The sequence below is a fragment of the Leopardus geoffroyi genome, chromosome B1 (genome assembly GCF_018350155.1).
Source record: "Leopardus geoffroyi isolate Oge1 chromosome B1, O.geoffroyi_Oge1_pat1.0, whole genome shotgun sequence".
In the NCBI taxonomy this organism is placed as follows: Eukaryota; Metazoa; Chordata; class Mammalia; order Carnivora; family Felidae; genus Leopardus; species Leopardus geoffroyi.
The window spans coordinates 100,406,433-100,429,528 of NC_059327.1; the positions used below are offsets into that span (position 1 = coordinate 100,406,433).

At 37.1% G+C, this 23,096-nt stretch overlaps 2 long non-coding RNA genes and 1 other non-coding gene across 3 annotated transcripts in view; 1 reads left to right on the top strand and 2 right to left on the bottom strand.

Annotated features, from left to right (window-relative positions):
• The window catches only part of LOC123592780, a 110,136-nt gene that overhangs the window by 5,473 nt on the left and 81,567 nt on the right, over positions 1-23,096 (bottom strand). The gene's annotated exons all lie outside the window — the stretch shown is intronic.
• LOC123592787 lies at positions 657-20,407 on the top strand. The gene is made up of 2 exons (XR_006709930.1): positions 657-832; positions 20,257-20,407. It is a non-coding gene; the product is annotated as an uncharacterized LOC123592787 (long non-coding RNA).
• On the bottom strand, positions 21,874-21,977 carry LOC123596577. The gene has a single exon (XR_006711749.1). It is a non-coding gene; the product is annotated as a U6 spliceosomal RNA (small nuclear RNA).

Here is a 23,096-nt window from a genome sequence, read left to right on the forward strand (position 1 = left end):
TGACACCAAGTTGATATTTTGACTAAGGGCTACATTGTTCTTGCAGTTTTCTTGAGCTATCCCAGTCCTCTTGGCCGATGTTATCTGAACTGAAGCTCTTAAGACACATCTATGTTTGCATAGTCCTCTCCCTTTACTGAGGCCTACTCCTTTGCTTAAGGCCCACCACCTCTATGGAAATCTATGGAAATTAATACTTGCCAAAGGAAATGTTCCTTACTATAAGCTGCAGTGGTCTTTAATGGTGATATTTTCATAGGCCTAAGCCTGAATCCTAACTCCACGTGGAAACCCAGCCACACTCTACAACATAGGCCATAGCACATTATTCACATTGAAGGTACACAGAGTGTCCTAGTCAAATGCAAGGCTCAAAGTCCTGACTCTACCCCAGGTCTCTCCATATGTATTTTTATCTACAAATTATATGCCTTGTCTTCTGTTTCACAAGCTTCCTAAGGAGTCTTGCCAAGGAATATGCCAAGATGAGGGTAAAAGTGGCATAATACAAAGCAGCTTTCTCATCTCTCTAGGGTTTGTACCCATTGTGAAATAAAACAAAAGTGTCAGCAGATGAAGACCCAAACTCTCATATTATGAATGGTAAGTTGGAAGATATTACTTGATGGGGTAGAGCTAGCTTTCAGTTTGGCTGCTTTGGTCTTGGAAAACTTACCCAAAGGAAATTTTGAATTTGAATAGCAAACACACTTTCCCAGGTCATTTTGTTTCTCTGGACCTGATAGAGAAAGGAGAAGCAAGAAACTACCTCTGCCACCATTTGCAGCCCCAAATGAGAAGCAGTGTTCAAAGGCCAGTGCCCAACATACAGGTAATCCCTTTGACCACCCTGGGAAAAAAAATGGCAGGCTGGGGGACTAGAGAGCTAGGAGTGTTATACAAATGGATATCACTCCATATGGATAGAACATTAGGCATCAACATAAAGTATTTCTTTTATTTATTTATTCATTCATTCATTCATTCATTCATTCATTCATTTAGAGATAGAGAGAACTCAAACAGATTTATTTATTTTGAGAGAGACAGAGAGAGCACAAACAGGGGAGGGATAGAGAGACAGGGAGACATTGAATCCTAAGCAGGCTCCAGGTTGTCAGTGTAGGGCCCGACTATAACTGTAAGATCATGACTTGAGATGAAATCAAGAGTTAGGCACTTAACCAACTGAGCCACCCAGGTGCACCAAAGAGTGAAGTATTTCTGCCCAAATACTCAAAGACCCATTAAAAAAAGTGTTTCTTTCCTTCTGATAATCAGAGAATCAATTCTGCAATCTATTTTAATTTTACATTTTGCAGAGCTTCTAAGAAGCTTAAAGCTAAGTGTATTTGCTCAATTATAATAGTTTCTCTGCTGTATTTATTTGTATTTAAATGCAAATAATGCATTAAATAAATTCAGAATCCTTCCTTTATTTTACAAAATGTAAGCTTTCCACCTTTCAAGGAATTATAAGACTGTTCTACTCTTAGTTACCAATCAAATGTGATTTACCACGATGGCACATTACAAGACAACCCTTCAGGACCATGAGTGCTTTGCCAATACAAACATAGTTCACTGATTTTACAAAAAATATTGTAGACAAGTCCTAAAAGTAAACAGGTGCATACATTTTTTGAAATTCAGACCTTGTGTTTCATTAAGGGGGGCTACAGATGAAGGGAAAGTCAGGATAATCAATTATTACAAAGTAAAAGTGAAATCAGTTTCAGAAGTGTTTTCTGACATGAAATATAAACAAAGTTTTTTGGAGAGGATGGGAAAAAAAGATTAATTAAAGGTAGAAATCTCTTTCATCATAGGCCAGTTTTTTTTACACACCATTAAGCTCATTCTTTTTCAAGAATGGTTCAAAATTATTTGACTAAAATCAGTAATAAAAATGGAATGAAAAGGAAATAGTCTTGAAATAAGTATATTTTATTTAAGTCCTTTGTATTGATCAAATGTCAGCGTGGATAGCAATATTTAGTCTTTATAAAGCTCTTCACAGCTTGATCCACTGACACCACAGTTTTCTTAATTTCCTGACCAACGGCATTGTATGGCCAACAGCTGGTGCCTTTAACCCAGCAGATGCTTTTGTGTCTCAGTTGTATTCATCATACAGGCAGCGTCCAGGATTGTGTTTTCCTTCACACCCTTCTCCCACATGCAGAAACTTCCTTCAGAAGACAAAGGGAGTGTGCATAAAAACACACCACAGGGTGTGGATGAGTTTAATAAACACAGTCTCCCGTGTATAAAGAGCCTAACTCTTTCCTAGTACAGTAGGATTACACAACAGCCACTGAAGTAATTTGAAATGGTTCCTATAAGACCAAAATCCACAGCCAAAGGAATCACATAATCATAGAATATTGAACTTGGATGGAATGATTACAGTGTATCAAAGCCTAGTACTATATGGGCGCTTTTAAAGGAAAAAGTTATTTAAGCTCACCCCCCCCATGTTTATTTAAACCATTTTTGTTATAAAATTACTTAAATATGTAGAACCAGAAATCAAAGTATAAACTTATCATATATCTAGCTTCTTCAACTCCCAATTGGGACAGATACCACTAAGTTTAAGTGTCAATGTAGGTAAGTGCCATATACTATAAGTTGTAATGAACTTTCAAGGCGAAAATCATGCCAAAGTGTCAGCATGTTTTCATGTGGCTCCACCTCCACCATTTACTGACTGTGTCACTTGAAACAGGTTACTTAGCCAATCTGTGCCTCATCTATAATAGTAGAATTGACCATATAGGTTATAAAATTAAGTAAAATAATAAAAATGTAACAGGGCATACCATAAAGTTAGTGTTCAGTAAATGATCATGATCATTTGTTTTCAAAACTATATAGTCACCAAAATTCAAAGCTTATTTAACTTAATGATATGATTTTTAATGAATATATATATATATGTATATATATATATATATATATAGTGAGAGTAAGTTCACAGACCATTTTTTGAACAGAATGATATTAAGAACTTCAAGAATGTGTTCTCTAGTTCAGAATAACCAGACTTCATAAATAATTAACTCTGCCAGTTTGCAATTTTAAAACCAAATTTAATAAGGTGACACTCTGAAGTTATTCTGTCAGCGCAAGATAAGGTATTATCACGTTATTGAAATCTGCATTAAATTCATTGTTTAGTTTAACCATTTCTCTAATGAAGAAGTAGATTATACACTACTGGTACTACCTTTAGGACCAAGGAAAATAAAAAATCTCTGATAGATTTTTCAATTAGAGTTTGGTAGCCTGAAACTATCAGCCATATCAATATCCGAGACCTTGAAAAATCACAAAGAAGAAGTTTAGAGGAGCCCAGGTGGCTAAGTCAGTTGAATGTCTGACTTCAGCTCAGGTCATGATCTAGGGGGTCAGAGTTCGAGCCCTGCATCAGGTTCTGTGCTGACAGCTTGGAGCCTGGAACCTGCTTCGGATCTGTGTCTCTCTCTCTCTCTGCCCCTCCCCCGGTCGTTCTCTCTCTCTCTCTCTCTCTCTCTCTCTCTCTCTCAAAAATAAATAAAAACATTAAAGAAAACTTTTTTTAATTAAAAATAAAAAGAAGTTAAGAAGTTTGGTTCCTTTCCAAAGTTCTTTGTTCTCTATGAAAGTGTGAAAAATCTTCACATCACAAAAAGAAATAGCAATTTGATAGGTGTGTCCCAAAATAATCAGGGTGGCTTTCATAGTGGTGAAGAAAACATTCTCAATTATCACAAAAGTGGTAACTGCACGGTTTTAATTATACTTATTGTGTCTAATATTTTCCCTTGTTAAAATTTATTATGTATGAAAATAAACATACATGTCAGATAGACATCACAACTAACATTATCTCAGATCTGTAAAGAATGTATTTCAGAGGACAGAATTTTCTCTATTATTTGTGTGGGACCTTAAAACCAATTTGAAAGCTAATATGAACCCAGTACTTTTTCCTGCATTCAGATACGTAAAGCATTCCTTACATTTTTAGAAGTTTCCATCATGTCAAGTAGTTGTATTACAGTGTTCAGATTTATAAATAGATGTTTTAAATTAATAACGATATGCATATAGGATTCTCACATCAAAGGTTTTCAATAAAATCTTTCCCTAGCTACTTAGACATATATATGATTTAAATTTTGAAAGCATTTTTCATATTTTCAATCACTGACACGTGCAACTGATTTTTTAAAATCCTTTCTAAGCACCAACTAAGAATACAAAACAAAGAAAATACAAACCCAAAAACCTCTATGCGGGGATGGGGGGGTGGGGGGATATTGTAATATGTAAAAGATGAATTAGGAGGCAAACCTTTGAAAGAAAAAACTTTTTAGGCTAGTGGAATTGATGTGTATAGAATGGGCTGTTAACTAGATGCATTTAGTTGCAGTTGAACTACTCAAACAGGAATGAGAGGAGATAGAGCTTATACTTTAGGAATCTTCATATAGTATCCATCTCTTTAAACATATCAGTATTTTTAATTTCATAAACTTCTTTCTCTTTCACATACAGTACCAGTTAGAATCTACTGTGTAACAAACCACCCCACAACTTTGTCAATTTAGGCAACATTTATTTAGCTCGAATATCAGTTGGTCAGCAGTTGGAGCTGTGTTCAGCCTGATGGCCTTTGGGTGTGGCCCAGGCTGACAGCTGTTAGCTCAGCTTCTTCAAGGACCTTGGCTGGAACAGCCTGGAGTCTCCTGATGCATGGTTTCTTATCCTCTAGCAGGCCAGACTGATTGTGCACAGGGTGCAATTTTAAGCTCAGTGCGAGAGATCCCTAATATGCAAATGCTTTTTAAGACTCTATTTGCTGCTGTTCCATTGACCAAGGCTGGGCACAAGGCCAGTTTACATTCAATAGAGTGAAGAAAGGCTTCACTTTTTAGTGAGAAGACCTGAACATATTTGTCACTATTTTGCTATTTATCATATCCATAATATTTCTTAACTCATGTCCTTTCAATTTAGTGCCTAAATATCTCTGAAATTCATCCATTTCTCTCTTAAGCAACATTCCTCAAGGTCAGCTACCATTATCTTTTATTGGACTACTGCAGCAGCTTTCTAAGTGACTCCCTTCAACTATGCTTACTGCCTTCCAAGAAGGCAGCCAAGCAATCTTTTTTAAAACCTAGAAAGTATTTGAATAAGAATATCCAATTAGCCAGTGAAAGTCTTTTCATTGCATCAACTTAAAACTCAAGTCTTCACCAGGCCTATTAGGTTCTCCATGGTATAGTTCACACAACTTCAGTCTGTGTGGCCTCCCATGAGAGTGAATAAAAACATGTACAATGACAGGAGAGTGCCTGACCTGGCCATATCTGAAAGCTTCTATCAATAAAGGAAGTTTGGACTAGGTTTGAGTAAGAAGTGACTAGAATGAGTTGGGAAAAGGGGATGAATATTTATATAAGTTGCAATTTCACATTAAAAAATTTTTTTTCAGTGTTTTTTTATTTTAGAGACAGAGAGAGAGAGACAGAGACAGAGTGAGAGCCAGGGGAGGGGCAAAAAGAGAGGGAGACACACAATCTGAAGCAGGCTTCAGGCTCTGAGCTGTCAGCACAGAGCCCAATGTGAGGCTCAAACTCATGAACTGTGAGATCATGACCCAAGCTGAAGTTGGACACTTAACCAACTGAGCCACCCAGGCGCCCTTCACATTTATTTGTATGATTTGTTAATTGTTAAAAGCTGAGATGACATCTGTTTTTCTCACCACTAAGACCTTGGTGCCTATCAAAATGACTGGTTTAGAAATGTTAAGACAAGATTAACTTTCAGATACCTAAACAGAGACTAAATTTTGGACTTATTATGAAATCACAATATTTCAGAATGACACTTTACCAATGTTTGAAGCCATTATTTTTAGGGTCTATGATATATGTTTCTGGGCTTTATATCAGGAATAAGGAAATTTGGGTTCTAGGATTAGTTCAGCCATTACCCATCTGTTAAATATTCTTGGTCTCAGTTTCCTCATCGGTAAGGTGAGAAAGAATGTGTACATAGTATCTATCTTTCCAATTCTTTAATTATGTGATACTATGATTCTGAGACTTGAAATAAGCAGAAAATTTTAGCATAAGGATAACCTCCTTTCAGAAGTGAATGTATTATACATTTATTTATCTGAGTTTGCTTTGGACTTATGATGTGTCTTCAATTTAAGTAGCCAGAGGATCTAATTATATATAAAAATCAAATTGCTCAAAATGTTAAATGTAGAGACTTTTGAAAAACCCAGAGAAAATAAAAAATAAAACACAGAAGAATAAACATATAATATGTAAACAATAGAATGAAATTAAATAGCAATAGCAATCTCCTCATCACAGCTAATAGAGTAACTGTCCTAAATTTGTGGACTACTTAGATGCCTCACATTGAGAAACATGCTGAATTTCCAAAAATTTTAACACATGGGACCTGCTTATGAAGCATCTGGAAAATCCCAAAATCAAAACATGCACTTCAGCAGGACAATTTCAAAAGAGTATAACCCAGAGGCTATGCCCCCCAAGCTGAGTGTGGCAGGAAATAGTTGGGCCCCCACATGTCAGGACAAAATTTCTGCAGCACTTCTCAATAAGACATTTAAAAAGAGAAAAGCAAATAGGCAACACAGCAGTAGGTATTTTTTAATATATTTCAGATTTTACTCAAACAAAAACAACATATGGGATTCTGAAGTAATTCACAATTCATTATAATGAATCAAATAAGAGATTTTGAACCTCTTGAACCCAAAGTAATAGATTTTATTCTCATGATTTTGTGAGGCTTCTGAGGTAAATCCTAGTTTATTGAGAAATGTATCTGACCTAGGACATCAGAAAAACAGAGTCCAAATTCAGCTATGTGATGTGACCTTAATCTCTCAATCTGCAATGTATATGAAAATAGTGCAAAAGAATGGCCTCTGGAGGTTGACTGCTGGTTTTTAATCCCAGCTCCTCCTCAGGAAAAAAAATATATTAAATATCTTGGCATTTGATAAATGAAGCGTCATGTATTTTGTAGGGTAGCCACTAAGAATAGAAAGTTACAAATTCCAACTAAAGGGTGGGAAAAAATGCAGTAACAGAAATAACACAATTATAAATAAAGCAGGGAAAAGATTAATAAACAATATACAAGTTGTACAAATAGCAAAAAAAGGTAGCAAAAGTTAACCCAAAATATATCAGTAATTATATTAAGTATAAATGAGCCATATGTTATAATTAAAAGGCAAAGATAAACTAGATTAAAATACAAAAGCAAATACTGTTTATAAAAAGTACATATAAAAACAGAAATACAGAGGATAAAAATTTTAAAGTTTGTGGGGCACCTGAGTGGCTCAGTCAGTTAAGCATCCAATTTCGGCTCAGGTCATAATCTCACAGTGTGTAGGTTCAAGCCACGCATCAGGATCTGTGCTGACAGCTCAGAGCCTGGAGCCTGTTTTGGATTCTACGTCTCCTTCACTCTCTGTGCCTCCCCAACTCACACTCTGTCTCTCTCTGTCTCTCAAAAATAAATAAACATTGAAAAAGAAATTTTTTAATAAAAATAACAATAAAAATAACATACAATTGGCCAACTTCTTGAAAGATTAATCAAGTAAAACAAGAAAAGACACAAAATAATCAGTATCAGTAATATAAAAATGGACCATAATTATTATTGATATGTATATTTCCTCTGTCTAGAACACTCTTCTCAAAATATCCAAAAGGCCAACCTTCTCACCTCTTTCAAGTCTTTGCTCATATGTCTGCTTTTCAGTTACACTGACCCAAATCAGCCTCTTAAGGTTGGAACACTGCCCACCCAGCAATTCCTCTAACCTACTCTCTACTTAGTTTTCCCCATAAAATGTATCAGGCTCTAAAAGATTATATGATTTACAATTTATTATGTTGGTTGTTTATAGTCAATCTTTCCTTGCTACTAAATCAACTCAGTAAGAGCTGAGGACTTTGCTTTCCCTATGATGTATCCCATGTACCTAGAATAGTTCCCAGCCCATGGTAGGCACTCAATAAATATTTGCTGAATGAATGAATGTGTGTGAAAGTTCACCTTTTGGGGAAATACATGAGTATAAGAGCTTTGAGCAATTTTTGTTGCCCAAATAATAATTGACTTAACTTCATGATTTATGGAATTGCAGATAATTTTGGAAATATTCATGCAAAAATATTCACAAAAATAGTTTATAAAAATAAACAATATTGACATTTATAGTCTTTTCTTTAATTTTTATTTTTTAAGTTTATTTATTTATTTTTAGAAAGAGACAGAGACAGTGAGCAGGAGGGAGACAGAGAGAGATGGAGAGAGAATCCTAAGCAGGATCTATGCTCAGTGGAGAGCCTGACGCAAGGCATGAACCCACAAACCGTGAGATCATGACCTGAGCCAAATCAAGAGTTGGATGTTTAACCAACTGAGCCATCCAGGCACCCTGACATTTTATTCCTTTAATTTAACTCCAATGCAAAAATGAAACTTATGGAAGAAGACAACTTTTACCTAAGGGACTGTGACATATATCAATGAGCAGCCCTGTTTCAGAATTCCATGCTATCAACAACAGAGGAAGGTGGTTCAGGATGTGTACAACCAAAGATGTTATACATGTGTCTAGTGCTGAATTCTCAAAAGATTGCTCCAAGTGTCCCAAAATAAATGGTATCTGATAAGTTCTAAATTAGTAGGTGATAAGTAATTGACTCCATCAATATGGTATTTCCAGAAGATTCTCTAGATAATTGCTATAATAAGTATATTAGATTTCTGTCCTCTAACCAGCCAACAGGAAAAGTGTTCTCATAAATTTTTGCCCAGGTGTTGCACATGTTTTATTTGTTTGCTTGAATACACACACACACACACACACACACACACACACACGTACACATATAAATATTCATGTTATATATATATGTATGTATGTGTGTATATATATAATATTCATGTCAAATTACATTCTGAAATGTAAGTATAAAAAATAAATTTAAACGGGACAACCTACTTTAATTTTAAACAAGTGTTTGAATCTCATCCCAAGTTTGGAGAAGTGGGGACAAAGCTGGCAGTGATTACTTGGTCACACCACTTGCAGTGTGGCAGCGAGTGCCTAAGTCCTCCCAGCACATGTGCTGCCACTCAGGCACTGCTCTGCTGTACCCTGTCTTAAGATTCTGCAAAAAGTCCAAGCATCTTGATCTTATTCATTTTTTCTGCTTCTAACAGCTGTAACAATTAGAGATGCCCTAATGGCTGAATCAGAACATTTCCCAGTCAACAAAGCAAACAATGGTGTAGCAATTCAACTAGAAAACTTTTTGGTCTGAAGTATGTTCTTTTCTAGTTCAAGCATCTGGAAAAGGTACTGATAATATTGAATTGAGGGAAACCATAAGCCAGTAGGAACTTTAAGAACTGACATATCAATCAACGTCTCTATAGGACTCTAACAGAGGTAGGGTTTTTCGTTCTACGTGTTTCTCAAAGTTAATCATAGTTTTAATTAACTTAGAAATGAAATATGTCACTAAGTGATGTAGGGAGATAAAAAGTAAATAAAATATGTATTCTCTACCATTAGTATATGTTTAGAATCTAGTTTGAGAGAAAGAACATGGACATATTTTTTAAAAGACAGCATCTGAGTAATAGTTTCTAAATAAATCTAGAGGTAATCAACAGAGAGACAACAAAATGGACTAGACTGTTTTGGGCAGGATTTAGATTGGAAAGGAGGCAGCAATAAGAAAGATATTCCATGTAAGGTGTGGATAAAGTGGCAGAGGAAGGATAGGCAGGCTGGGATCTGACTGATATAAGGGGCTGGTGCCATGGGGATTAGAATCATGTACTCTCAGGCTTAAAGGAATTATAGCATCCTGCCAGAAGTTGCTTTGTTTATGTTGTATATGCACATATATACCAATTTTAGCTGACCCCTCCTAATAGTATATTGATCTCATTTTTCCTATCTCCAGCTAAAGGTCTGATTAGCAACTTCCAGGCCCAGATTCCCACCAAACCCTTTAAACCATAATCACAGCCCCAGAGTAAAAAATATCAGTGCCTTCTACTAATCATGGGTCCCAGAATTCCACACTTATTTTTTTTTTCAACGTTTATTTATTTTTGGGACAGAGAGAGACAGCGCATGAACGGGGGAGGGGCAGAGAGAGAAGGAGACACAGAATCGGAAACAGGCTCCAGGCTCTGAGCCATCAGCCCAGAGCCTGACGCGGGGCTCGAACTCACGGACCGCGAGATCGTGACCTGGCTGAAGTCGGACGCTTAACCGACTGCGCCACCCAGGCGCCCCCCACACTTATTTTTTAACTCATAAAATAGAAAACAAATGTTCATTAAACAATGAGTTTGATCTAACCAGCATAAAAAGGAATGGAGGGAAAGGCAGCCCAGTGTTGTGGTTTGTAACCTGGACTCTAGAGCCAGACTTCTTAGATTCAGAACACTGGATCTCCTACTTCGTGGAGGCCTGACACTGGGCAAATCTATACCCCAATGCTTTCATCTGTAAAATGGAGATAATAATGATACCTCAAAGCATGATTCTGAGGATTAGATTAATTAATACTTCTAAAGCATTTTGAGGAAAGCCCCATATAAGTGGTCATACTACTAATATTAATAACATTAGTTTTATTACTGAGTAAGCTGAGAAAATAGTCATGTGACTTATACAAAAAAACACAAGACTCATACCTTAGGAACATTTTTAGTTTTTAGAATTTATGATGTTAGTTTTGTTTGCCAAAAGTAATTACTTTAACATGAATCCTCACCATATGGCAACAAATAGCTAGAACTCAGGGAGACCCTCAGCTCACTAAAAAGTCAGAAAGCTTTTTAGTGGCTTATCGGGGGGAATGATACTCTGGTCATTGTCATATAGATCTGGTCAGGAGAGGGTACAATGTTCTCAGAGGTTGTATGGATTCCTAAGACCATTAGGCACTTGGAATTTGAAGATGTTCTTTTTACTGTACCTTAAACTTTGGGGAAAAAAGAAAAAAATAGAGGACGGGGGCAGGAGGATGGGGCAGAGTAGGAAGACCAGAGGCTCGCTTCATCCCATAAACACAACTAGATAACTATCAAATCCTCTTAAATATCTCAGAAATCAACCTGAAGACTGACAGAACAAACTCCACAACTAAAGGAAAGGAAGAAGCCACATTGAAAAAGGTAAGAAGTGCAGAGACAGAGTTTAGGGGAGAAAGTGATCACAGCTGCTGTGGAAGAGAGGGAGCCATGGTTGCAGAGAAAGGCAAGAGAAACAGGAGTACACCGGTGAATGCACGAGGAGAATGTTCCCCCAAAGCCATTGGCTTGGAAAGTCAGAGGGACTGAGTTTTGTGAGTTCTTGCTACCAACAGTGTTTAAAGCCTAGAGTTGTAAAAGTCAGTGGGCTTGGCTAAGATAGAGCTCAGAGGGCATTGCATCTGTTCCTGAAGAGAAGGCAGGCAAACAACCTGAGACAGACAGTGTGGAAACAGCAATCTGAAGCATGGCTGGGAACACAGTGGGGAGATTATTCACTTTTATCCAAGCACATACCTAAGAGGTAGAGTTAACAGAGACACCTCTCCAGGAACAAAGATTTTGGCAGATGCCATTTCCCTCTCCCTCCCCTCAGCATAAACACAGAGCCACCGGCAGGGGTGCAATGCTAACACTGGCTGCCTAACTTGCTTATACCAATCCCCACTTTTGCCATGCTTTGGTGGGACTGCCCCTCTCAGTTAAGCTTGCTTTAGTGCTAGTGCAGCAGGCCCCTCCTCCAGAATACCAGCACAAACTCTGCCCTCACCATGTCTCCCAAGAGACTCCCAGAGTTCTGCAGGACCTCAGATATCTCGGAAGTAATGTCAGGTCTAATTTCACAAGCAGACCAGAGCTTACCTAATTAAAACTTGCCACACTCTGGCCAAGGACCAAACACTGCCTATAGGCAAAGAGAGCCTCTACTGATAACTGGCCTGGAGGATAAACCAGCCAGAACACAACAGCAGAACACATGCAGCACACACTGAAGACATTCCCTAAAGCACCAGACCCTAAGCACTACATGGCCTCTTCTTCATAAGGTCATTACTTTCAGGAGGAGAAGACATAACTGGCTTCTCTAACACACAGAAGAAGGCAGAGAGTTAGACAAAATGTGAAGAAAGAGGAATTTATCCCAAATGAAAGAACAAGATAAGGCCACAGCCATAAATCTAATTGAGACAGATATAAGTAACATGCCTGATGGATAATTTAAAGCAACAACCATAAGGATACTCACTGGGCTTATGAAAAGAATGGAAGACATCAGTGAGGACCCTTCCCACAGAGATAAAGGAGTTAAAAAAGAATCAATCCAAGATGAAGACCAGAATAAATGAGATTAGAAACACACTTGATGCAACGAACAGCAAGCTGTAAGAAGCAGAGGAATGAATTAATGACTAGAAGACCAAGTAATGGAAAACAATGAAGCTGAACAATAGAGATTAAAGAAGAATTATGCAACAAGAGAATAGACTTAGGGAGCTCAGTGACGCCATCAAATGTAATAACATTCGTATTATAGGAGTCCCAGAAGATGAGGAGAGATAAAAGGGGGCATAAAATTTATTTCAAGAAATAATAGCTGAAAACTTTCCTAACCTGGGAAAGGAAACAGAAACCCAGATCCAGGAGGAACAGAGAACTCTCATCAAAATCAATAAAAGCAGGCACACACCAAGACGTATTGTAATTAAATCTGCAAAATATAATGGTAAGGAAAAACATTAAAAACAGTGAGACAAAAGCAGTCATTCACATACAAGGGAAAACCCATAAAGTTAGTTGGAGATTTTTCAACAGAAACTTGGCAAGACAGAAGAGAGTGGCATATTCAAAGTGTTGAATGGGAAAAATCTGTTCAATTTTACTCCATCCAGCAAGAATACTCTATCTAGCAGAGCTATCATTCAGAATAGAAGGAGAGATAAAGTTTCCCAGACAAATAAAAACTAAACCACTAAACCACTAAACCAATTCTGCAAGAAATATTAAACGGGACTCTTTGAGTGGAAAGGAGAGACCAAAAGTGACAGTAAAAAGGCAGCAAACACAAAAGTAGTAAAAACGAATATTTCCGTAAAAATCAGTCAAGGAGCTCACACACGCATGAAGGATATAGAATATAATAATATATACCTAATGTGGAGAGAAGAGAAAAGAATGGGTTCAAACTTGAATGATCATCAAATTAATATAGACTGTTAATTTCAGGAGAGGTTATATACAAATCTACTGGTAACCATATATCAAAACCCAGTAATAAACATGCAAAGAATAAAGAGAAAGAAACACAAATACATCACTAAAGAAAATCAGTAAAACATGAAAGAGAGAAAGACAAGAAAGAATCAGAAAACGTCTCCAGAAGAAACCACAAAACAAGTAATAAAATGGGAATAAATACGTATCTATCAATAATAACTTTGAATATTAACAAACTACACACTCCATTCAAAAGACATAGGGTAACAAAATGGATAAAAAAAAAACCCAAAACTTATTTATATGTTGCCTACAAGAGATTCGTTTTAGACTTAAAGACACTTGCAGATTAAAAGTGAGGGGATGGAGAAACATTTATCATGCAAATGGAGGTCAAAAGAAAGTTGGAATAGGAATACTTATATCAGACAAATTGGAATTTAAAGCAAAGACTGTAATAAGACAAAAAGAAGGGCACTACATAATAATAAAGGAGACAATCCAACAAGAAAATATAGCAATTTTAAATATTTATGCACCCAACATAGAAGTACCCAAATATATAAAATAATTATTAACAAACATAAAAGAACTAATTGATAATAACCCAATAATACTAGGGCACTTTAACACTCCACTTACATCAGTGGACAGATTGTCTGAATAGAAAAATAAACAGGGAAACAATGGTTTTGAATGACACACTTAATGGACTTTACAGATATATTCAAAGCATTTCCTCCCAAAACAGTGGAATACACAACCTTTTCAAGTGCAGATGAAACATTCTCCAGAAAAGATCACTTAGTTACAAAACAGACCTCAACAAATAGAAAAAGACTGAAGTCATACCATATAACTTTTCTGGTCACTACACTATAAAACCAGAAGTCAAGTACAAGAAAAAAATCTGGAAAGACCACAAATACATGGAGGTTAAGTAACATGCTACTAAAAAATAGAAGTGTCAACCATGAAATCAAAGAAGAAATTTAAAAAAAATAAATGGAAACAAAAGAAAATGAAAAAGCAGCAGTCCAAACCTTTGGGACACAACAAAAGCAGTTCTAAGAGGGAAGTTTATAGCAATACTGGCCTACCTCAAGAAGCAAGAAAAATACCAAATAAACAACTTAGCCTTACAGTTAAAGGAGCTACGAAAATAACAACAAATGAAGCTTGAAGCCAGAAGAAGGAAACATATAATAGAGATTAAAGCAGAAATAAATGATATAGAAACTAAACAAATATATAATAATAATAGAACAGGAGCTGGTTCATTAAAAGAAATTAATAAAATTGATTAAAACCTCTAGCCAGATTTATCAAAAAGCAAAGAGAGAGGGCCCAAATAAATAAAATCACAAATGAGAAAGGAGAAATAACAATCAACACTATAGAAATACAAACAAATATAAGAGAATATTATGAAAAATTATATGGCAACAAATTGGACAACCTATAAGAAATGGATAAATTCTTAGAAACGTATAAATTACCAAAACTGAAACAGGAAGAAACATACAACTTGAATAGAACAATAACTAGCAATGACAGTGGGTGTGTAATCAAAAAACTTGCAAGGAACAAAAGTCCAAGACCAGATGACCTCCCAAGGAGAACTCTACCAAACATTTAAAGAAGAGTTAGTACCTATTCTTCTCAAGCTATTTCCAAAAAATAGAAAAGAAAGGAAAGCTTTCAAATTCATTCTATGAGGCCAGCATTACCAAAACCAGATAAAGGCACTACTAAAAAAGAGAACTATAGACCCATATCTCTGATGAATATAGATGCAAAAATTATCAATAAAATGCCAGCAAACTAGGGAACTTGGGTGGTTCAGTCCGTTGAGTGTCTAACTTTGGCTCAGGTCATGATCTGGTGGTTTGTGAGTTCGGGCCCCACATCGGTCTCACTGCTGTCAGATTGTCAGTGCAGGGCCTGCTCTGGATCCTCTGTCCTACTCTCTGTGCCCCACTCCCCCCAACTTGTGCTTTCCCAAAAGTAATTAAATATTTTTTATTTATTTATATATTTTTTAATGTTTGTTTATTTTTGAGACAGAGAGAGACAGAGCATGAGCAGGGAAAGGGCAGAGAGAGAGGGAGACACAGAATGTGAAGCAGGATCCAGGCTCTGAGCTGTCAGCACAGAGCCCGACACGGGGCTCGAACTCACAAACTGTGAGATCATGACCTGAGCTGAAGGTGGACACTTAACCGACTGAGCTACCCAGGCGCCCCTTAAATATTTTTTAAAAAATAAAAAAAATAAACACTAAAATTACTGTAGTTAAATAAATAAATAAATAAATAAATAAATAAATAAATAAAATGCTGACAAACTGAATCAAACTATGCGTTAAAAAAATCATTAATCATGATCAAATAGGATTTATTCCTGGGTTGCCAGGGTCATTCAATATTTGCAAATCAAACAATGTAACACATCATATTAATAAAAGAAAGGATAAGAACTATATGATCATTTCAATAGATGTTGAGAAAGCATTTAACAAAGTGTATAGCATTCATTCATAATAAAAACCCTCAAAAAAGTAGATTGAGAGGGAACATACTTCAATGTAATAAAGGCTATATATGAAAATTCCACAGCTAATATCATCTTATTTGAGGCAAAACTCAGCTTTTCCTCTATGGTCAGGAGCAAGACAGGGATGTCTACTCTCACCACTTTCATTCAACATAGTACTGGAAGTTCTAGCTATAGCAATCAGACAACAACAACAACAAATCAAAGGCATAAGTAAATTGCAAGGCAATGATGAATAAATTGGCAAGGAAGAAGTAAAACTTCCACTATTTGCAGAGAACATGATACATTATATAGAAAACCTGAAAGACTCCACCAAAAAAACTGCTAGAACTGATAAACAAATTAGGTAACGTCACAGGATACAAAATCAATGCACAGAAATCTGTTGCATTTGTATACACCAATAATGAGGCAGAAGAAAGAGAAATTAAGGAATTAATCCTGTTTACAATTGGACCAAAACCAGTAAGATACCTAGGAATAAACCTAATTGAAGAGGTGACAGACCTATATTCTTAAAGCAATAAAACACTGACGAAAGAAATTCAAGATGACACAAAGACATGGAAAGACATTATATGCTCTTGACTGGAAGAACAAATATTGTTAAAATGTTTATACTACCCAAAGCAATCTATACATTTAATTCAATCCCTGTCAAAATACTACCAGCATTTTTCAGAGTTAGAACAAACAATCCTAAAACTTGTGTGGAACCATAAAGGACCCCGAATAGTCAAAGCAACCCTAAAAAAAAAGCTAGAAGCATCACAACTTTGGACTTTCAAGTTATATTACAAAACTTTAGTAATCAAAACAGGATGGTACTGGCACAAAAATAGACACGTAGATCAGTAGAACAGAATAGAAAACTCAGAAAGAAACTCACATTCATAAAGTCAATTAATCTTCAACAAAGCAAGAAAGAATATCCAATGGGAAAAGTAAACAAATCATCCAACTAAAAAATGGGCAGAAGACACAAATAGAAATTTTTTCATAGAAGACATACAGACAATCAATAGACACGTGAAAAGATGCTCAACATCACTCATCATCAGGAAAATGCAAATCAAACCTACAATGCAGTATCACTTCACACTGGTCAGAACGGCTAAAATCAGTAACACAAGAAACAACAGGTGTTGGAGAGGATATGGAGAAAGGGAAATGCTTATGTAGCGGTGGGGAGAATGCAAAATGGTGCAGCCACTCTGGAAAATATTATGGAGGTTCTTTAAAAAGTTGAATAGAGAACTACCCTACAATCCAGCAATTGCACTGCTAGGTATTTATCCAGAGAATACATAAATAATTCAAAGGGATACATTCACCTTGATGTTTATAGCAGCATTATTTACAATAGCCAAACTATGGAAACAGCTCAAGTGACTTTTGACTGATGAATGGACAAAGAAGATGTGATATATATGATAGACACACACACACACACACACACACACACAATGGAATATTACTCAGCCATAAAAAGAATGAAACCTTGTCATTTGCAATGACATGGATGAAGCCAGAGAGTATTATTCTCAGTGAAACAAGTCGGTCAGAGAAAGACAAATACTACGTTATTTCACTCATATGTGAAATTAAAGAAACAAAACAAATAAGCAAAGGGGAGAAAAAGAGAGAGAGGCAAATCAAGAAACGGACTCTTAACTGTAGAGAACAAGTTGATGGTTACCAGAGGGGAGGGGCATGAGGGGATGGGTGAAATAGGTATGGGGATTAAGGAGTGCACTTGTCATGATGAGCACTGGGTGATGTACGGAAGTGTTAAATTACTATATTGTGCACCTGAAACTAATATTGCACTGTATGCTAACTAACTAGAATCAAAATAAAAACTTAAAAAAATTAGAGGGGACTGTTTCTGACTTTCCAAACTGAAAGTCCACTGAAAGGTGGAGAAGATTTCTCTCCAATGCATTTTGGAGTTAAGTGTCATGCTCAGGTTGTGGACAGACTGCTATTGTCCACCAGATAGCTGTGATTTTCTTCCATCATGTGCTGTCGTCATGGAGAAACAGCTCTCCAGTAAGCAACTACACTTTCCATCACCTTTTATATTGGGTAGACCCCTGACACTCAGTTTCAGTGAGTGAAGAGTGAGCCAAAGTAATATTTTTAAAAAAAAAAATTCTGCCATTAGATTCTCCATTCTTTCTTCTCCTCTCTGCAGGCTAGATTTGAGGCTGAGAATAGCCACCAAAACCAAGTGTTTCCTAAGCCTGGTCCCTACATGCTGTAGGGAGGAGAGCCCATGCTGCCTCTTAGACCTGATAGGAGTGGGAAATAAATTTCTATTCTGTTTAGCCACAAAAAATCTGGGCTTTATTTGTTTCAGTAGCTAGCATTACATTGCTAATAAAGGGGTATAAATTAGAGAGAAGTTCTTGCCCAGTAGCAATCATGGCCAAGCCACCAGGAATAACTCGACATCTGACCACAGCCTTAAACAATAAACATGTAGATGTCTCATTAGACAGTACGATGAGAGCGTATCAGACTACTGTGAAAAATTACCAAGAAGTCAGACTTCCAAAATGACCCAAAGCCTTCCAAAGTGACCCAAAACTACAAATCTTACAAGAAACTACTAAATGTTCATGAATTAAAGTATTTTCCAGACCAGTGAGGTTCAGATAACCCTTGAGTAAATATCTAAATGTCTGGGTGCTTATTTAAAAACAAAACAAGTCTCTAATCCTTTGGAGGCCTTGATATTAACAATGACTATTACTATAGTGGTTATGGGATGAAATCATCTATAACTAGAGGAGTTATGAAGCAGTAGCTATAAAATTTCTTAGTAGAAAGGGAAGTTGTTGGGTCCTCCTCAGGCCACTTTCTCTTTGTAATTATTTCTAAATCATTACCTTATGTCAACCATCACTACAGCAGAAACCCAATTCTCCATGACTTTTAAAAGAGATATAGAAGAGTAACTGCCAAAAACAATGATTGTGCTTGAGAGAGAGAGAGAGAGAGTGAATATCTGTTTTTAGTCAGAGAAAATGTTTATGTAAAGGAAAAAGACTATAAGAATTTAATAGATTTAGTACTATAATAAAGGATGATTATATAAGACTGATGTCTGCGAAATCCAGTAAAAACATGCAGTCCGCTTTCCTTAGGAGACCCTGTCTCCATATAAATGCTTGGTAAAAAGTCAAACCACTTGAAAGGAAGGATTTTACTGTCCTCTGTGAAATCGGCTTTATGAGCCATTTGCTCAGCTTGTCCTGTGTCCTGTCAGGTGTGTCTCATGTTTACCATACTTGTCAGCATTTGTTCCCACCTTTCACTCAGTTGTACCTTTTAATGCACTGACAGCTTCCTTCATCAAATTTAATGGCCTCTTTCAGACAAAGGGATAATTGACTAATCAGATCTTCTTATTTGCAATAACCCTGAGGAACGAATTTCCCTCAGACAGTTAAAAGCATGTCCCAGGCCTATAAATGATGGCAATGCAGAAGTCATCAGGTACTTGTCATGCCCATGGAACAGAGGACTGCACACAGGGGTGACCTTTTGTTGAAAAATTCCACTACAAGCCCTCCCCTCCTAATCTTCCCCTTGTTGTTTCTTAACTAATGCAAATTGCTTATTACTTTGCAAGTTAAAAATTAGTATTTTTCTTGAAGACTATCCTAAGATTTAATTATTATAATGTAAAAAGGCAACAATCTTAAAATATTTTGCCAGTGGATGCATTGACAAATATTTCAAACTTAAGCTCTATATTTTATTTCTAGAGAACAAGAAAAGCTCTAATTTCCTGGCAATGGAACATAGAATCAGACCTCTACCATTGTATCGAGTGGCCATTTGTTGTTTTACATTCCCTAGTTCTGCCAACAACCTCTCAAATGTGTCTTAGAGGAATCGCACCCCTTCCCCCACTCTCCATCCATAGAATTCACATAAAATTGACACTGTTGCGTTTCAAGGAGGGGCTGAGCAAAGTGCTATAGCTCTCTATTGATCAATATTAGTTAGCGCAGCACTTCCCAGTCTTTGTTCATGGTATGGGCCACAAAAACAAAGAAAAAATATTGTTAGAGTGCACGTTGAGATAAAAGAATGGAGCAAATCTAAGCCAGAGTTGACTAGCCCGGGTCTCTGCCTGACTGTACTCCAAGACAGAAGGGACTTGATACCCCAGTGCATATACAACATATTCAAGGCATGCCAGTATTATTATAGTAGCCAGTGTGCTTGGGCATACCAGTTGAAGCTCTAGGTTAAGGCAGGCATTCAGCAAACAAATTGGGCCAATTTGATGGTGAAATTTGATTCCAGTTTTGGCTATCTTTAACAGTCTCTATTTTCCTATAGACGGGCTGATAATGATGTGAGCCTGGCAAAGACAAGACTACTCGGATATGACTGAAGATGAGGATCCATGGATGTGTATTTGTGCATACAGTGAAAGACCTCCCCCTGAACATTTCGTCTCTAAGAGTCAATAAAAGCCATTTTGCACTTACGCCACTTTCTGTGATATACAACTGAAGCTCTAAATTCTGTTATACAGATAACCTCTGTATGTACTATAGTATACTGCAACATGTTTTTCATCTGTTGTCTCCTCCACTGGACTGTTAATTTGTTGAGAATAAGAACTGTGTATTAGTTAGATTTGTACGCCGAGCAAAGCACATGGCCCATATGATGAGGTACTCCATCAGGATATATGTGTGTTAAAATGAATACAAGAATGCATGTTTTTAATTAAAAAACTATGAATGAAATGGAATCAAGATGTGTCCTGTTGTAATCCATACACCTCTGAATGGCTTTATAAGCAAAGCCTTAAGAATTTGGGCACCTTGGAATATAGCATGTGGAGGAAAAGAGAATGAGTTAGGGGCGCCTGGGTGGCGCAGTCGGTTAAGCGTCCGACTTCAGCCAGGTCGCGATCTCGCGGTCCGTGAGTTCGAGCCCCGCGTCGGGCTCTGGGCTGATGGCTCAGAGCCTGGAGCCTGTTTCCGATTCTGTGTCTCCCTCTCTCTCTGCCCCTCCCCCGTTCATGCTCTGTCTCTCTCTGTCCCAAAAATAAATAAACGTTGAAAAAAAAAAAAAAATTTAAAAAAAAAAAAAGAGAATGAGTTAAATGACTTCACTTAAAAATTGTATTTTCTGGGGTGCTTGGTGGCTCAGTCAGTGAAGCATTGGACTCTTGATTTCTGCTCAGGTCATGATCTCATGGTTCGTGAGTTCAAGCCCCACATCAGGCTCTGAGCTGACAGTGCGAAGCCTGCTCGGGATTCTCTGTCTCCCTCTGTCTCTGCCCTGCCCTCTATCTCTCAAAAATAAATAAATAAACATTAAATAATTGTATTTGCCAAATTTATTTTTCGGTAGTTCAAAGCTGTAAACACCCCATTCAAGTCAAATGGCCTTAAGGTTCAAGGAAACAAATAAGTAACAGCAACAGAAATCCTAAAATCCTTATCCTTCAGTTCTGTTCTCTGGTAGTTACTTATTCTAGCTCCTTTCCCTAAATTATACAATCTAATTGCTTCCTTTTCTCCCCCATCTCCTGAAAGAGAAATCAGTTCTTATTCCCAAGTCATGAAAGTGAAGGCAGGTGGGCAGGATAACCACAACAAACCAGGGTACAAATCAAGCCTGCTGCATTTGATTTTTAGACCTTCCCCTCAGCAAATCTCTAAGACTGATCTGTCATAAAATTATCCTTAGGTTCGCTTTGGCAATTTTGAAGTTTATTCAAAGGGAAATTAGGAGAAATTAGACCTGACTTTCTTTCACAAAAAACAGGCTGAAGCTCCACTGAGAATTGGGAACTGGGGTCAGACTGGAAGACTCACACCATTTTTCGTGAAGCAGGATTTTATTCACAATGCTCTATGTTAACTGGACAGCAGGCTAACAGGGAAAAGGAGAAAGATAGGAGATAACTTTTTTCTTTTGTTTCTTTCTTTTTAAAAAAAAAATATGGAACACTCCACGAATTTGCATGTAGTCCTTGCACAGGGGCCACGCTACCCTCTGTATTGTTCCAATTTTAGCATATGTGCTGCCAAAGCCAGCACAAGGTCATCTTTCAACATTTCTCTCTGCAGGGAGAATCATAAGCTGAGCCCTGTAATTTTTTTTTTCCCTAGACCTGCACCATACATTCCCTGAGTTGTCTTAGAGTGGTCCCCGCTGGAAAACCATTTAAAGCCCTTAGGTTTCAAGGCTTCAGTAAAGGTGTGTCAAGCCCTGGACTCTGTCACCCTCTAGTCATCCCCTTGAAAAGAGAATCCCATGCTGAGTTAGTTAATGAGTAAGTCTCTGCTTTAATTTTTTTTTTAATGTTTTTATTTTATTTATTTTTGAGAGACAGAGAGAGATGGAGTGTGAGCGGGGGAGGGGCAGAGAGAGAGAGAAAGACACAGAATCTGAAGAGGCTCCAGGCTCTGAGCCTTCAGCATAGAGCCCAACACGGGCTCACAAGCCGTGAGATCATGACCCGAGCCGAAGTTGGATGCTCAACCGACCAAGCCACCCAGGCGCCCCGAGTAAGTCTCTGCTTTAATCGAAGAAACCACAAGGAAGGCCTGCTTCCCGCTCTATCTAGGCAGGATACCACGGGCATCACCGTGAAATGGATATTAAGTAGGCCGTGAAAAACTCTAACTTCTGTCTCTTCCATATCAAACTAGATAAAATACCTTCCTTTCATCCTTCTTTTAAAGTCTTTTAACCTCTGTATACATATCAGTAAAACAAGGGTGTGCCTCAAAGTCTACCTTTTGTACAATTCAGTGATTCTATAGCACTGATATAAAGGAGTGGCAAACGTCTGAGACGATGCTGTATGTCAGTTATTTCTGGAATGTTGACAAGCCTTCTAATTGAGGTTCATTTGGATGCTACACCGGTTCATCTCATGTGTCTACTACCATGAGACATATGTTCCTGTTATGAGCATGAAGTAGTGACGGAACCAAGGAAAAAGTACTCAGTTGTACTAACTTATACATATTAAAAGCCTAATCACCGAATTAATATAGAATTTATTTGTCAATCCTGGTAGAACATCTCCCAACCTCTCACTAAATTATCTTTGTATACTATGAAATTAAAGGAATTAATCAAAGCCTAGGACTAACCATCAAATATTTGCCAGATTATAAGAGCAATTTCTACTCATTGTAAGCTTGGTA